The following is a 13,473-nucleotide window of genomic DNA, read 5'->3' on the forward strand; positions in this document are numbered from 1 at the left end:
GAGATAGCCACTGTTAATATTTCAGTGTATTTTCTTTCATTCATGTTTGTATATGTAACTTTTAACATACTGTAATGACATACAGATATGTTGCTATCTTTTTTTCTTATTCTTTACTTTGGTCAGTCATTGCCTCTATGTTACTGGTTTTTACAAATTCAACTTTTATTAGTTGCCTTATATTCCATCACATGGTGAAATCTATTTTTTATTCTGCTGATATTATGTATTTACATGATTTCTAACTTTGCTCTGATAAGTAATTGTTGGGCAAATATTGCTGAATGAAAAATGCATACAGTTTGAGACCACATCTTTGGTTACTTCCTTTGGATACAGTCCTTTGTGCAGAAAGACTGGGGCAACAAATAGGACTCTTGAAATATATTGTTGGGTTATGCTCTATAAATGTACCAAATTTACCTTCTTAGCCTCAAGTATAACACTGCTCATTTCATCACATCTTCACCAGCATTTGATGCCCTTATTTTTTCCTACTTACTAACTTTTGGAAGTAACCTACTCTGTGCTGTCCCATCACACTTTCTGCAGTGATAGAAATGTTCTCTTTCAGTGCTAATACTATAGCCACTAATTACATAGGGTTATTGAGCTCTTCAAATGGGTCTAGAGCTACCAAGGAAATGAATGTTTAATTGAATTTTGTTTATTTTAAAAATCATTTTTGCTAAGTAAATTATTTTTTATTTCAAAATTTTTTCCTATTTTTAAGAAATTTAATTCGAATGTGGTTAAGATACACTGTTACGTTAGTTTCAGGTGTACAGTATGGCGATTCAGCAATTCTGTATGTTACTCAGTGCTCTTCAGGGTAAGCATATGCTTAATCCCCTGTACCTACTTCATCCCTCCCCCCACCCACCTTCCCTCTGGTAACCACCATCTGTTTGTTCTCTATAGTTCAGAGTCTTTGTTTTGGTCTCTCATTTTCTCCTTTATTCGTTTGTCTTGTTTCTTAAATCCCACATGTGAGTGAAATCCTCTGGTATTTGTCTTTCTCTGACGGACGTATTTCGTTTAGCATTAGACTCTTCAGGTCCATCCACATTGTTGCAAGTTTACTTTGAATTTAAGTAGCCACATGTGGCTAGTGGCCATGGTATTGGACAGAGGCACCTTGCACTCTGTTTATGGTGAATGCAGCAGGACAGCACAGTGCGTTGTCGTCCGGGAGCTCACCTAGCGCTCTTTCTGGTCCCCACCAGAGGCAGGACGAAGTGGTAGCATAACTGCCAGTGATGATTTGGGCAAACAGTCCTATTTTTTCTCCTCTTGCCACTCTGTAGCATTCCCAGAAGGCCAGCAGCCCCGAGAGCTAGTGCTGCCTCTTCCATTGGAGGACATCTAAGTTGTGTGCCCAGTCAGGGCCATTTTCTTTCATCCAGTGTCCAGGGTGAGATGTTAAGCCCAGAAGAGCCGTCTCTGTCCGTGGCTTCGCCACCTGTCTCATGTTGGTTTGGAAGGTGGCGACTTGATTCTCCGCTTGCCTCTGCTTCCTCAATTGTAGATCCCGACCGTAGCTCAGAGTCCAGGGTTTTAGTTTCTCATTCCTCACATTCGAGGCTTGTGATGTCTTTTGTTGCTGTTTCTCCTGGTCATGTGACAAGTAATGCAGTGTGGTTTGCTGCAGGCCTGAGCCCAGTACCTCTGTGATGGAGAGCCAGCCGGCCTCTGTGAAGTGTGACTCCATCTGCTCAGCCCTGACCAGTGGGGCCGGAGGCAAACAAGGCCAAAGCGCCCAAGGAAGCAGGTGCCAAATGGCTCTTGGCAGCCATGGAGATGCCCTATGGCCTCCTCCTGACCACATCAGAAGAGAAATTAATGTCGCACCATATAATCAAGTTGCTTAATTCTTGGCAAGCTCAAGCTATAGATAATCTCATTTGTAAATAAATGGAATCATTTCAAAACCCTAACAGAAATAGGCAGTAAGACATGGTAAAAAGGTTTTGAAGTCTGCTTTTCGGTGACACTTGTTTCCCATTGTGTTCGGGGGAGAGTTACATGGTCCCTTGTGGTCTGACTTTGCCTTTTATTTTTTTAATCAACTTCTAATTCCACAATTTGAAGGAGTGGCCAGGAATTTCCACATGTCAACTATCATGTATGAATTCTTTCTAAGGCCAGTTCTTTTCAGAACTGCTGTGACAGTGATAAGGGACAGCCCTCTTAGATTGTGCCTGTGTGTTTGCTGAGTGGCTCTGTGCTAAATACTTCTTGTGGATTACTTCATTTGATCCTTACACCGTCCTCCTAGAGCCTGTGACATTTGTACTCTGATTTTCAGGTGCAGAGATTGAAGGGTGAAAAGGTAAGTTTCCTAATGTTAAGCGTTTAGTAGGTGATAAAGTGGGGATTGTAGTCTAAGCGTATGGACTCCCGGGGCTATACTCCTACCCTCTGTGCTAGTCATATTTAGCACAATGAACATATGTATGTGTCAGATGCTGTGCTAGACTCTTGATGTAGATTCTTCTTCTTTTTTTAAATTCTCACAACAGCCTTATAAGCTGTGGGTACTACTCTTATTCGCAATTGACAGATGAGCAAAAGGGGGGTTAGGACTTTAGGGGTAGTAACCAAGGTGATGTAGCAAGGAATGTGATGAAACCAGGATGGACCATAGGTTGACCCATCCAGAGCTCAAATTCTTTGCTTCCAGGTTGTATTCCTTCCCTGCCAGCTAGAAGATTTATTTGGAGGTGGTCAAAGTGTTAGTACTGGGAGATTGTCAACCAATAAATAACATAGTCTATGCTTTTAAATTAAACAAACTGTGAATTGGGGCAGTGCCACAGGTCTGCGGTGATGCCATGGGACACATGTAGTGGTAGAGATCACTGCTTCCCAAAGTAGTAGCCATAGTGAAGCCTGCCTGCCTGCCTTCCTCCCTCCTTCCCTTTCTTTTCAAATTTACAACTCATTGTGGTCCTACTGTGCATGGAAAATGATGGACCTTGTGGCACACACAGTCGACTAAGGTGTTGGCAAGACCCCACATTCAGAGACAAGGCCATAAACCTGTGCTTAGGTATCAGCCATGTCAATCTGCTGTAAGACTTTATACATGCTTTCTCTTGATTTCTGTACATATCTCATTGTAGACTGGTAACAAATAGTCCACAGATCAGTGCTGGCCATGGACCGCACTTTGACAGTCATTACCAAAAAAGAGATGTCAGGCTCATAATTCAGGGAACACTTACTCTAGCTCCTGCTTCTAGCTTGCTGTGTGGCCCTAGGAAAGTTGCTTAATCTCTCTGAGTTTAGCTTCTTCATTTAGTGGGTATATTTGGAGCAGGTAAATACCAGACCCCTGCCAGTTCCAAGCCACTATGACTCCATGGTGATCTTAAGGGTGTTCTGCACTAGACAGGCCAGTGGCCAGGAGCAAAAGAACAACATGCATTTAGAATATGCTGAAAATGGTCTGTTTCTTGACGGAGTCTGGCACAGGTGACTCATGAGCTTAATAAAAGACTCTTGTGATTTATAGTCTGTGGCATCCCTGTGTGAGACAGATGAATTTCAAGGGTACTGGAGTAGGTCGAGGCCGCTGAAAATCAAAGCATGCCCGGTGTGCCAAAGCGAGTTGTGTGTGGTAAATCTTTTGAGCTTAATTACAGTGATGGTTACAATAACAGGAAATATAATGAGGTTTTTAAAGTACACTCCCATTGTTGGTTGTTAAATGTGGTTTCTTTCAATATCAAGAAGGTGGAGTTGGAGTCCTGGGTTTCTGTATCAAAAGCATTTGAGCAAGTGATTCAAGGAGCTCCACTTAGATCGTAGCTTCAGAGAGATCCCTTTATTCTGTGATTTTAAGTGCCTGCCACCTGTAGTGTGGTCTGTGGCCCAGCAGCCTCAGCATCTCCTGGGAGCTCATTAGAAATTCAGAGTCTCAGGTCCCACCCCAGAGTAAACGAATGAGAATGTGCATTTTAACAAGATTCCCGAGTGAACCATATGCATTAGGGTGTGAGAAGTACAGCCTGATGTCACTGGAATTGCTCTTGGAAAGGGGAAAATGGAAGACTGAGTCATTCATTAAGTAACACTCTTGCTGGTTGTATGGCAGGCTGTGTTCTGGACACTGGACTGGGGTTTGAAGGCAACAGATTTGGCCCCCTTCTGATAGAAGTAGGACCATGCAGTCATGTATGTGACGCTGGACTCCGTGTTGTGACAGAGCACATGAATGGCACCAGAGGCACACAGGAGGGGCACCTTGCCTACCCATGGAGGTCGATGAAGTCTTCCTGGACCTATGGCTTTTAAGGCAAGACACAACTGTGTGATCAGAAAGAATGGGAAAGTACAGTTTGTTTCTAGTGGAGGCTATGGGCATAGGGACTTTCTGTTCTGGAAAGACTTGAAGGCAGATTTATAGTTAGCTCCTGATTCCCTTAGATAGGTCGCTGGCAAACTATGGCCCACAGAGCTTAATCTAGCCTACTATTTATTTTTGTAAATAAAGTTTTATTGGAACAGAGCCGTGATCATTTGTTTGCATATTGTCTGTGGCTACCTTCATGATAAACAGCAGAGTTGAGTGGTTGCAACAGAGACTTTTATGGTCCGCAGCGTGAAAAAAATCCTTACTGTCTGCATACAAAGTTTGCAGACTCCTTTCCTGGAGCACTGGTTCTTGAAGTGTGCATTCCAGCTTGGCTGCATCCACATCATCTGGGGATGTTTTAGACTTGAAACTTCTCAGGCCCTACTGCAGACCCACTGAATTAAACTTTCTAGGGTGAGGCCTAGCGATGTGTGGTGAACAAGCCTGTGATGCACATAAAGTTTGAGACACACTTCCCTGGATCCAACTCCTCTGTGCTTTGGAGACTTCACATAGTCCCACCTTTTCCATGGACTGGGAGATCCTTGCATACCTGACTTGTTCTTAAGACCCCAGCTCAGAAAGGACATGCCTTGAGCACCCCGTGTGAAGGTGACTCCTCGGACAGTCTATCTCATCTCGTCTTCTAGTTTTCACGGCACATACTCTCTTTCTCCCACTTACTACCCCTCCCCTGCTGCTTTTTTTTTTTTTCCTGCCTGCAAAGTCATTTATTTTCTGTTTGCTTCAGTTCCTCACCTATAAAGTGAAGATGATAATGAACTGGCTTTGGTTTGGGACCAGCATGTCTTGAGCTCTAAACAGAATTTATTTTCACTGGTCCCCTTGGCCTTTGTTCCACTAACTGGACCAACTGGATGTTGGAGCTGACAGACTTAAAGATAATCTGCTATGATCTGCTTGTTTATAGGGCAAAGGAGCCCCCATCTGCTCTGTTGATGTAGAATGCTTACTGAATGCTTCGTGTGTCTTAATCTCTTTGGTCCTCACAACCCTCCTCCTTGTCCCGAAGTTTAGGTGAAATACCTATGGCTCAGAGAGTTTCACTCACTTGGCTTACCGCCATACATCTGGAAAATGACAGAATGATGACCCATCCCCCAAGGTCTGTGTTTTTGACAGATGGCTGAAACTTGACCTAAGGCATCACAAGTGAACATGATTTCTATCTGTGGTGGCTCCTTTTCAGGTCATATTCTTCTGTAAGGGTACGATCTCACCTCCCAACATCAGCGTAAAGCGCATAGACACTATTGCAACTTGCTACTGGTGTGGCAGTGGTGGCCTTCTCTTCACCACGGATGCACGTATCAGCAAAATCTTGCTGGAGTACATGCCACACAGACATATGAGGCTCATACCCCTTGCATGCTTTGCTTCTTTCATTACTTTTGAAATTGTTGACACTGAACTTGGTATTGCCGGAATCCCCTTTAGCAGCCAATTAGCTTAAGATTCGGGTGGAGGGGATGGGGGAGGGGAGAGAACACACTATGTGGGAAAGTGAATTGTTAGGGTTACTAACAAAGGTAAGGCCAGTAAAATATCCACTTACCCGTGGATCCCCTAACATGCCTGTGGAAAAATATTAATATGTGATGACGAATCGCTAGCAAAAACAAATAATTTCTTAGACTGTATATTTTAAGGGTGAGGCCTTTTTGAAATAATAAAGGTAGGAGATGGATGGTTACATAAAGCCAGGTCCTCCTTGTTCAAAGATTTAAACAGTAATAAGGGATGCTGGCTTTCCCAGGCAGTTCAGCTCAGGATTTTGTAATTACTTTCATCTTGATAACATCGTAGGCTGGGGTATTTTTATTGCTTGCGAAGAAGAACTGCCCTCAAGATATCTAAGAAAAACCAGTCAAAGGCACGTTTATAAAGGTATTGACCTTAAGATAATAATAAAGTGTGTGGTTGAAGGAGTGTGAAGGCATATTGGGTTCATGCAGGATTCTCAGGGAAGGGGGTTGTCACTGGGGAACAGAAGGATGGAAGAAGAATTAGAAAACTGGAACCTAGCAAATGATTGAAATGCATTTGGATTCTTTTATTTTTTTGTCCTGACTTGGAGAGGCCAGAGGTATTTATAGAACATGGATGACCATGGTGCCCAGGGCTCAAGTGGCTTTCCTTGAGGCAGCTTCAGTGTTTGGGAAAGTGCAGGGGAAAAAAAGGAAAGGGATTTTAAATAAAAATACTAGTTTAGGGCTGAAGTCTTAGCTGGTCAAGAAAAGTTCTATAACCAGAGCTTTTCACTGTTGCTTCAGTCCTCAGACCTGAAGTACAGCCTTATGTTAGACAATCACTCTGGAACAAGTACACCTCTTTCCTCCCTCTCTGAAAAAAATATCATGAAAATCAAGCAGGCTCTGGTCCTTAAGTGTAGACATGAGCCTTGGTTGTGAGATTCAAGGAAGGAAAGAAGCTTAGAGCACTCAAGGTATCTCTCAAATTCTTGCTCCTAGGTCACAACTCAAGATGGCAGGTGAATTTCTTTCTTTCTTTCTTTCTTTCTTTCTTTCTTTCTTTCTTTCTTTCTTTCTTTCTTTCTTCCTTCCTTCCTTCCTTCCTTCCTTCCTTCCTTCCTTCCTTCCTTCCTTCCTTCCTTCCTTCCTTCCTTCCTTCCTTCCTTCCTTTCTTCCAGTTTTACTGAGATAAAATTAACATTGAACAGTGTATAAGTTTCAGGTGTTACAGCATAACAGTTCTGTCTGTCTAATGAAATGATCATCACACCAGGTTTAGTTAACATCGATTACCTCACAGTACAATTTTTTTGTGTGATAAAAACTTTTAAGATTTAGTGTCTTAGCAAGTATCAAACAATACCAAGTATCAAACAATACAAACTACAGTCACCATGCTGTATGTTATATCTCAGAACTTATTTATCTTCCAATTAGAAGTCCATACCTTTTGACCCCCTTCACCTAACCCCCGCCTCAGGCTCCAGTCCATTCTCTGTTCCTGTGAGTTACTGGTGCTGTTTAGTTTTGTTTTGTTTTGTTTTGTTTTGTTTTGTGTGTGTGTGTGTGTGTGTGTGTGTGTGTGTGTGTCTTTTTAGATTCCACTTCAAAGTGAGCTCCTGCAGTATTTGTTTTTCTCTTTCCGACTTATTTCACTAGGTAAGTTTCTTTTTTTAGGTAACTCTGGTTTATTTGTTGTAGATGACTGAAGTCTGTGTTTATTACACTGGCCTCAGCAGGAAAGAGTACCACAAGTGATGAAAATTGTCTGCCGTGCACATGGAAGAGGAGTGTGGTTTCATGTGTACCAAGCAATGGACGTCACTATACTAATGTGGAGCTATGATGCTGTCCCAGAACAGCACTATGCTATGCAAATCTTACGTAGGTGGGGCAATAGTCACGTTCTTTCCTCAAATATTTTAGAGCAGTTTGAGCTACACAGCAAAATGGAGAAGAGGGTATGGAGGTTTTCCATATACCCCCTGCCCTCATAAACACACAGCCTCATCCCCCACCAGTATATTTGTTATAATCAATGAAATTGTATTGATACTCCAATTGCATCCAAAGTCCATAGTTGATATTTGGTTTCATTCATATTCTGTGGGCTTGGACAGGTGTATAATGACATACGTCCTTCCATATATCCATTATAGTATCATACAGAGTATTTGCACTGCCCCCAAAATCCTCTTTGTTTTTCCTGTGCATCTTTTCCCTACCAATCCCTGACAATAATCGCTATTTCTACTGCCTCCATATAGTTTTCTAGAATGTCATATAGTTGGAATCACACAGTTTTTGTAGCTTTCTTCACATTGAATAACCACATTCTTAATGAGTCACTTCGACAGGTTTCATAGCCAAATAGGTTTAATTACTTAGGTTCTGCAGGTGGGTATGTGTTGTATTCTGAAGGCTAAGTGACACGCTAAAGCAAGAGTTTGGAAACTTTTTCTAGAAAGGGACAGATAGTAAATATTTTAGGCTTTGTGGGTCAAGAGACAAAATAAAGAACCATTTAAAATGTAACTGTTAAAAAATCTAAAAATTGTTCTTCGTTCATGGGCTGTACAAAAACAGGTGGAGTGCCAAATTTGGCCCATAGGCTACAGCTTGCAGACCTTCAATAAAATGGATTTAGAGAAAGACTTGACCACGTAGACAGGGCATTTCCTCCTCCGTTTCCCACAGACCGTGCGCCTCCCATAAACTGGCTGCTTCCTTTATTTACATTGGCTGTCTGAATTTAGGTGATTAAGTTTGCAACTCCTGGGCTATAGGAATGAGCTCTAAAGCATGAAATTATCTTTCCAATATTTATGTGTCATGTCTTCCAGAGTTGGTGTCATTATCAGTTATGAGGAAAAGTAAGAGGGGCATTTGAGGGTGGAGAAGCATTAGGAACTAAGAGAACAAGGGCCAGTCGGCCCTGGTAGACAGTGCTCTTTGGTTGGAGTAATTCATTAGAACAAAGGCCAGTCCTGACTTGGCCATTTATAAGCCATGTGACTGTGGACCAGCCATCTTTCTGGATCTCAGTGTTCTCATCCATATAATGGGGATACTGCTATCGGCCTACCGACTGAATAGGCTTGTCGTAAGACTCAGATCATATTCTTTTATTATGTGAATCTGTTGGAAAGTATAGTGTTTAGTATTTTTGGATCCTGGAAGATTGAATGAAGGTGAATTTGAAGTGTGGTTTGATGGGCTGGAGAACCACATCCTGAGAGACCCAAACTGGAGAGCACCCCTGCACTCCTGAATGAGTTAGTTTTAGAAATGAGAGAAGGAAATGTCACTATCAGGCAGATTATTCTTGAGTAGCTGTTACTGTGTAAAACCTGACAAATGGGAAATATCCATCTAGAGACTTAATTAGCGCAAGAAAAGCTCTCCTTGGTCTAGGTCTGGCCCTCAGCCATGTGGCCTCAAACGCGGGCCATCCACACTTTCGTGACTGTGACTGTCTTTCAGGGAAGGATTCAGTCTGGTCAGGTTTGCATGGCTGATGCCCCAGAACCAGACTAATAATGAATTCATTTCTAGTGAAAACTGTAGTTGCTAAAGAGATCAAAATGCTCATGCTTGGATGATCAGCTGTGTCTCTCCCTCTTGGCAGATCTATGCGGGAAGACAAGTCTTACCAAGAAGGCTGCTGGGGAGAGGGGGATCAGTGCTCAGCAGGCGAATGAAGTGAGTCCACAGGCCCAAGGCGGGGATAACCTGTTTCTATTATATACCAAGTGTCCCTGGATGGCTTTGCCCTGGAGACTAGAAAATTCAGTATTTTTCTTCAAGTGTTCTAAGTTATATGTGTGTGTTTGTGTCTCTGTGTGTGTATGTGTGTATAAATATGTGTGTGTGGGCCTGTCTACATAAAGCACAGCATTTGGAAAATACAGAAAAGCACAAAAAAAAAAAAAAAAGAAAGCAGAAATCATCTGTAATTTGATTACTCACTTACAACCTCAGTTGATATTTAATGGAAAGTTCTTTTCTGTGTATACACACATGTCTAAGAAAATGTCACATACTGTACTAATCAGGGTTTTCAAGAGAAACAGAACCAATAGTATATACACATGTGTATATGTGCATACATATGCACATATATGTCAAGATATATAGAGCCACGGGAGCTTGAGTCCCACTGCCAGCAGACTTGTAAAACTCAAGAAGAGCCCATGCTTCAGTTCTTGTTTGGAACCAGGAAGAGACTAATATCCCAGCTGAAGTTAGGCAGGCAGGCAGGCAGGCATTCCTTACTCTCAGAAGGTCTGCCTTTTTGTTCTATTTAAGCCTCCAATGCCTTGGATGGAGCCACCCACTTTGAGGAGGGTTATTTGCTTTACTCTGTCAACTGATTCAAGTGTAATCTCACCAGAAGACACCCTCATGACACTCTTAGAATAATCTTTAACCACATATCTGGGCACCCCATAGCCCAGTCAAATTCACATATAAAATTAACCATCACACATACTGTTTTAGAAATGTCCTTTTCGATATAATATATTAGGAATGTTTCCCCATTTCATTATATAACCTTTCAAAACAACGTGTAAATTATACCATATGCTAATAATCTCTCCATCATTGGACATCGACATTGTCATTCCTAGGTCTTGACGTAGTTACTGAAAATCCTTTCTGTCCTCCTAAGACAGCTCTAGTTTTATTGCGTGAAACCCCTTTATGTAGATCTGATGTTTGGTGGCTCCTTCTTTGTGGCCAGTATTTCCTACTCCTTCCCTAAAACTTAGTGCAGTTCCTGGCATAGAGTAGGTATATGCCCCTGCGTTTCTTGCCTAAAATTATCCCCCCACCACCATTATTATGTCCTATACATTCATAGCATTTACCTCTATCTAAAATATTCTTGTTTATTTGTTACTTACTTACACATCCTCCCAACCAGAATGGAAACTCTATAAGCACAGAGACCATTATCTCTCATACACTTAGAACATAGACAGGCACAGAGCAGGTGCTCAATAACTGTCAAAGAAAAGAAAAAAAATACTATGTGAGCAACTACTCTTTTAAAATAGCTAAATTTCCAGAATCTAATTTGTCATTCCAGGAGAGAAAGGTATATGATTTTCTTGTATAGTGAAAAATAACAAACAAACATAAACTCGATTTTGATTAGCTTTTGCCACAATTAGACCATGAAAGCTTGATCAGTGGTCTGTTTTTATGCATTGACATGCATTCCTGATGGCATTCTCTCAAATAAGATTTCAGAAGCGTGTCCTATGCGGGCTTCTTTCCTACTCTTTTTTAGCTTGGCATTTCTGTCCTTGAAGCCTTCCCAACCCCGGGAAAGGCCTGTCACTGAAACCATGGCAGGCAGTATTTGGAAACCTGTGAGTCGATTCCACATAAGGCATGGATCTTGCTAGCCCCGTCTTCTGGGGCTTGTACTGGAGAAGGTTGCTGGGGGGCAGTGGCAGAAGAGGGAAGGAGATGTATGCCTGGTTCATAAAGACCTTATTGGCCTTTTCCCCTTTGTCCTCTTGATTCCAATAAGCATGAACCTTCTTTCTTCTCATAGACCAAAAGGCAGCATGTAGAATGCCACTGTTGGTCAGGCATGGCTGGGCCATCGTGGCACAGGAGCCCTTCACTTGGGCATGGTATCTGCCAATTGAGTGGGTTCTGTCGTACAATGAACATTACCGATTAGGTCTTTTGGTCTCCTCTGATTTTGAGTTGAGTTCTATTCTCACGGATTAGGGCATTAAACCGTACTGGGGTCAGCAAGCTTTTTCTGGTAAAGGCTCAGACAGAAGATAAGTTTGGTTTTGTAACTACTCAGCTTTCTTACTGCACCATGAAAGCATCTCTACACAATACATTTTGAATGGCATAGCTGTGCTCCAATAAAACTATATTTATAGAAACAGGTGGTGGGCTGGATTTGGCCCGTGGGCTGTGGTTTGCGTACCTCTGCACTAAAGCATTGTGATTACAGATGTGGGTTCTGGAATCAAACACACCTGGCTTCACCCCTTTTTGGCCGTGTGACCTTGGGGAGAACAGCTCACTACATTGGACCGTCTCCTTATTCAAGTTCAGCCAATCAAGGAGTTCTGGTAAGAAAGCTGCTCTCTCCAGAGACTCCATGTTAGCATTATTTTTTCTCAAAGAAATTACACCAGGAAAAGTTTACATTTTACTCAGACTGTCTTCAGTGGGAAAGGAAAAAAAAACCCATTCTGCGGCAGAAAATTAGACCCTCCTTTAACTTGGCAGCCTGTGATTCTGTGGCCACCCGAGGCACTGAGCAGCATAAGGCATCAGAAAGGAAACTGATCCATAAAGAGCCTTTGCTTTTAAAGTCCTGGAATAAACCAGACCATAACTGGCATCCTTTACAACTGTTAACTCGGGTTTTTTTCTTCAAGAAAGTAAAAATAGGTTTCTGAAATCACATTTCCCTTTGCTTCCTGTACAAATGTACTCGGAATAGACAAAAGAGTCCCAACGTGCCTGCGAAACCACCTCCATGTGGTCCAGCCGACACCACCTCCCGTAAAGCCTCTCATGGCAGTGGCTGCTCAGCAAAATCCAGGGGGGTTGCTTAATGAGGGGTGAAGACAATATGGACTCAGGGATGCGGCCAGTTGCTTCTTCACAGTTGGTAGGCAGTGTTGCAGGTGCATTCTCTTAATGAGGGTTAATTTGTCTCATATTTTAATCTGACAGAATCTGGTCATGTTGTTGTGTATTCCTCGGAGGTGACTTGGTTGTTCTTGGTTGGCATAAAGAGAGAGAGTGGAGTATAATTTGGGGTCTGTTCGAATGATAAAGCAGCAAGCTGGAATTGGTAAGAAATCCTGCATTTCTGGTGCCTGGAGTAACAATTACATGGAGGAAGAACATTTTCCCACAACCAGCCAAGACGAAGGAGGGCTAAACTATGTTTTTGGAAGACTCCAGCTCGCAGTGGCTCACCATACCGTGAACTGAATCAGCATCCGTACCAGAGCGGTTACTTCGCGCTGTGTGTGTGATTTCGCCTCCAGGGCATTTAATGGTTCTTACTCCAAGAGTGAGCACAGATTTTTTCCATCCTTAATTGGAGGCAAAAATGTTTTTGGGAAAAAAAAACAAACCTGTTTTCACTGGAAAAAAGAAGTCATAAAAATAGTAGGTACTTATTGAAAAAGTTAAAATAAGTGAGTGAAATTGATCCACCCTCACTTTAATCTCAGTCATAGATTATCACATGTAAGTACTGTTAAATGTGTTTTAGATTTTGAGTGCAAGACATCCGGAAGCCTCCATGTATATATCCATGGTATTTGGGAGAGGTCTTTAATTTGCACGTGACGCAAAACAAACTCAACCTACTGCTAAGTCACAAGTGAAACAGCTCTGTTACTGTGAAGTCAGAGAGCAGATCTGAGTTCTTGACTGGATCTCGGGGTTCACTGGGAGCCTTCTCTTCTTCCTGTTGCTCTCTCCTTCTCCATCATCCAGTTCTTCTCTCTTCTTTCCAGTCCTCTGCAGACAGCTCTCCTTCCCTTAGTGGGAAAGATGCTAACCTACCTCCTCTCACTGTCCTGGCTGCTATCCTAGTTCAGCAGCTCTCATGGACAGAAC

General features: G+C 42.3%; 1 long non-coding RNA gene across 2 annotated transcripts in view; it reads left to right on the forward strand.

Annotated features, from left to right (window-relative positions):
* The window catches only part of LOC123383752, a 195,858-nt gene that overhangs the window by 143,267 nt on the left and 39,118 nt on the right, over window positions 1-13,473 (forward strand). The window contains exons 2-3 of one of the 2 annotated variants that reach the window (XR_006593905.1): window positions 9,482-9,555; window positions 11,840-11,960. The exons of the other annotated variant lie outside the window; for it this stretch is intronic. This is a non-coding gene — a long non-coding RNA (uncharacterized LOC123383752). The remainder of the gene's footprint in view (window positions 1-9,481; window positions 9,556-11,839; window positions 11,961-13,473) is intronic. 2 annotated transcript variants of the gene reach the window in all.

This window comes from Felis catus, chromosome A2 (genome assembly GCF_018350175.1).
Source record: "Felis catus isolate Fca126 chromosome A2, F.catus_Fca126_mat1.0, whole genome shotgun sequence".
Lineage (NCBI taxonomy): Eukaryota > Metazoa > Chordata > Mammalia > Carnivora > Felidae > Felis > Felis catus.